Source organism: Elephantulus edwardii, unplaced genomic scaffold (genome assembly GCF_000299155.1).
Source record: "Elephantulus edwardii isolate Elephantulus edwardi_28Jun2011 unplaced genomic scaffold, EleEdw1.0 scaffold00462, whole genome shotgun sequence".
NCBI lineage: Eukaryota > Metazoa > Chordata > Mammalia > Macroscelidea > Macroscelididae > Elephantulus > Elephantulus edwardii.
The window spans coordinates 752,355-755,906 of NW_006400212.1; the positions used below are offsets into that span (position 1 = coordinate 752,355).

The window sequence follows — 3,552 nt, forward strand, 5'->3', positions numbered from 1 at the left end:
AGAAAAACTCCCTCATTGATACACAATCCCCCACACCTCCCCAAACCCCACCCCCCCAAATATAATCCACTCTGCAACCCTCATTGCGTACTCCTACGATAAACATAATGCCCTAACATATAATACTTTTAGACTATTCTCTCCCCCATAGACTTCAATGCCGTAAACATATTTCATCCAGTTTTTCTCAGTCTTATCCCCACCTCAATGCCAGCCTCATTCTACAACAGTGGCACCATATAGCATTTGTCCCTTTGTGACTGAGATGGGAGTGACCTCTCTACACGACTACGAATAACCCTGCCAGTGGCTGCTGTGGGTGGAGAAAGGTGACATTTAGCATCTATACACACACACACAAAAGTCTGTAGAAGTGAGATCCACAGTTGGTAAACAGTTATCTTGATGCTATGGACCAACTTGTATTCTGGCCAATCTGTTGTACAAATTTTTGTTCTCTCGTGTTTCTAAAGCTGTACTTTATGGGGGAAAGATCCTCCAGCCTGTTTTCTGAGATCCTTCTAAGTGTTCACAAGGGAAAGGCAAACCCATTGTCATCAAGTGAATTCCAAGTGTTGGGAGTCCAATATGACAGTGCCGAGGTCCTATCGACTTTCCAAGGGCACACTTGGTAATTGAAATGGATTTTATCATCTTTTTTCTCAAGTCTTGGTTCTTGTTTTTTGTAATATGACGATCTGTTTTCTGTGATCCCACATCCTTCTCTATCTCTCACTCAGATGCATAGCAACTGGTCAAAAAAGACCATGGGCTTGAATCTGATCTAATTGGTACAGCACTTGTCTGGCAGTTTGCTGTACTGTGATACCTTTTGGCTTGCTTTGATACTGAAAGTCATGCAAGTGGTGTTTGAAATGCCAAAGAACTACCCACAGTGGACAGATTTTCGGAGAGCTTCCAGATGATGACAGAATAGGAAATAGCATTGCCTGTTCACCTTTCAATTAATAGGCCTTTGAAACCCCTGTGAACAATACAAGAGTTTGCTTACATGTTATAAAAAGTTAATTGGATCAGTCATTATTGATTTTCACCTGTAAAAATAGTAAGGGCCACCTAGAGGCGGCTATATCAGACCTTTACCAACTTCACAAAAGGAAGTTGTCTTGGCAATACAATCAGTAACACGTAAGCTGTTCCCAAGGGTGCAGGCCTGTCTCCCCCTAACCCTAACCCACATTACCTCCCCCCCCACCCCGCAACATGACAACTCAGAGTGAGACCTCACATAGGGAAACACTAAGAAGAAGGAGCAGGTGTGAGCAGACAGTAGTGATTGGAATGTGAGATGTGTGAACGTTGGAAAATGGAATAGTGTTAATAAAAATGGAACACAAAAATACTGACATACTAGGTATTAGCAAAATGGGATGGCTTGGCATCGGACGTGAATCAGCCGTGAAAACTAGGACAGGTGCTGATTGTGTCAGAGACCACCAATGACTCCTATGCAAGTTCAGGCTCAAGTAGAAGACATTTTAATCAAAAGCACAGGAACGAACATCTCATCTTGAGTCTATCCCACTTGAATTTCAAAACCCTCTCAGGAACAGGGAGGAGGCCTTGAACTCCAATGAGGAAAGATGAGATGTGCTGTGGGAAGATATGGTGAATATCATGCATGAAGATAAACGCAGAGGAGGAAGACAAGACCAAGATGAATGTCAGAAGAAACTCTGAATGTTGCCCTTGAGCACGGAGAAGCCAAACAGAGAAGAAATTACGGAACTGAAGAGAAGATTTCAAAGGGCAGCACAGGAAGACAAAGTATAATGAAATACACAGAGTTGGAGTCAGAAAATTAAAAGAGATGAACTTGCTCACCATTGGTTAAGCTGAAGAAATTGAACAAATTCAAGCCTCGAGTTGCAATACTCACGGATGCCTTGGGCAGAGTATTAAATGTTCAGGAAGCAGTAAAAGGAAGGAGTATACAAAAGGATTTGGCTGACATGGAAGAATTTCATGAAACAAGGTATGTCCAAGACCCTGTGGTGATGAAGGAAGAAGTTCAAGCTGCTCTGAAAGAATTGGCAAAAAAACGAAGACTCCAGCAACCGGAATGCCTCATTGTGTGCTTTGAGGAACAAAAATTCTCTGAGGATAAAGAGCATCACATTCCTGCTATGGTCACTCCCAGTTCATTAGCATTCTGCTTCCTGGAGTTGTTTACTGTCAAACAGATGCCTTACCCAAGGTGGAACCAGTTCTTCTAGTTTTATAATGTAGTGTTGATCTTGCTTTGCAAGTTAGCCAGGCACCTGACAATCCGAGGCTGAGACTTTGGCTTAACTCTAGTCTTAGACTTAGGCTTTAGCTGTAGGCTTAGGGTTAAATCTAGGCTTAGGCTTAGGTAGGTTTGGCTTAGGCTTGGGTTTAAAATTAACCATAGGCTTGGGTTTAGGCTTAACCCTAGGTATAGCCTTAGGGTTAACCCTATGCTTAACTTTGGTTTAGGCTGAACCCTAGTCTAGACTTAGGCTTAGGCTTTAACCATAGGTTTAGGCTTAATCCTAGATTTAGGGTTAGGCTTAGGCTTAGCCCTAGGCTTTGGCTGAGACGTACACTTTGGTTTAGGCTTAACTGTAGGCTTACGTCTATGCTTAACCCTAGGTATAGGCTAGGGTTCCCTAGGCTTATATACCTACACTTGGGTTTCAGCTCAAGCCTAGGCTTAACCCTAGGCTTTGGCCTAGGGTGTACTTTACACTTGGGCTTAGGTTTTGGCTTGGCCTTAACCTTAGGTTTAGACTTAGATGTCTGCTTAGGCTTCATCCTAACATTAGGCTTAGGCATAGTTTTAGGCTTAGTTTTAGGGTTAGGTGTAACTCTAGGTTTAAGCTTAATCCCAGGCTTAGCCTTGTGGTTAATTTTACGTTTAGTTTTAGGCTTAACCCTAGGCTTAGGTTTAGGCTTAGCTTTGGCTTAGGTTTAGGCTTAACCCTAGATATAGGCTTAGGTCTGGAAGTAGCCCTAGGTTTAGGCTTAGGCTTTGGCTTAGGTTTACGCTTAAGTTTAGGCTTAAGATTTAGAAATCACCTCGTTTTCTTTAACTTTTTTTTAATTTAGTGCCAATTATCCACTCAACTCATGGGCACTCCATGAAAATAATTTCTGTGTATATATGAAAACTATCTGTACAATGCATACATTGCTGGGATGGCTGGTGAATAGTGGAAGAGAAGAAAATAGACAACGATGAAATAAAAACTAAAATGAACATTTTGGACATAAAAAAAAAGTAAGGTGTGTCAGAAAATGTAACAAATAAAATTAAGTGAAAGAAAATTTTTTTTCACTGTTGTGTTTATCAGGTACTTTTGCATAGATTAACTACCTCCTTTTAGTAAAAGCATCAGACTTGCTGCATAATCAAGGCTTCTTCTGTGAACAAACACTGATGTTGGCCCAATTTCCAGTTTCAGTACATTAACAATTGATAATAAACTATTCACTAGGAAACCATTCAGGAACAAGAGAGAGGAAACAGGACATAATTTGGATTCCTCAGGGGGGGGAATAGAAAGTTTA

The 3,552-nt window shown here is 41.3% G+C and overlaps 2 pseudogenes; both read left to right on the forward strand.

Moving 5' to 3' along the window:
• Positions 1 to 3,552, forward strand: part of LOC102848127 — a 14,003-nt pseudogene that overhangs the window by 3,300 nt on the left and 7,151 nt on the right.
• The window catches only part of LOC102872296, an 8,870-nt pseudogene continuing 5,906 nt past the window's right edge, over positions 589 to 3,552 (forward strand).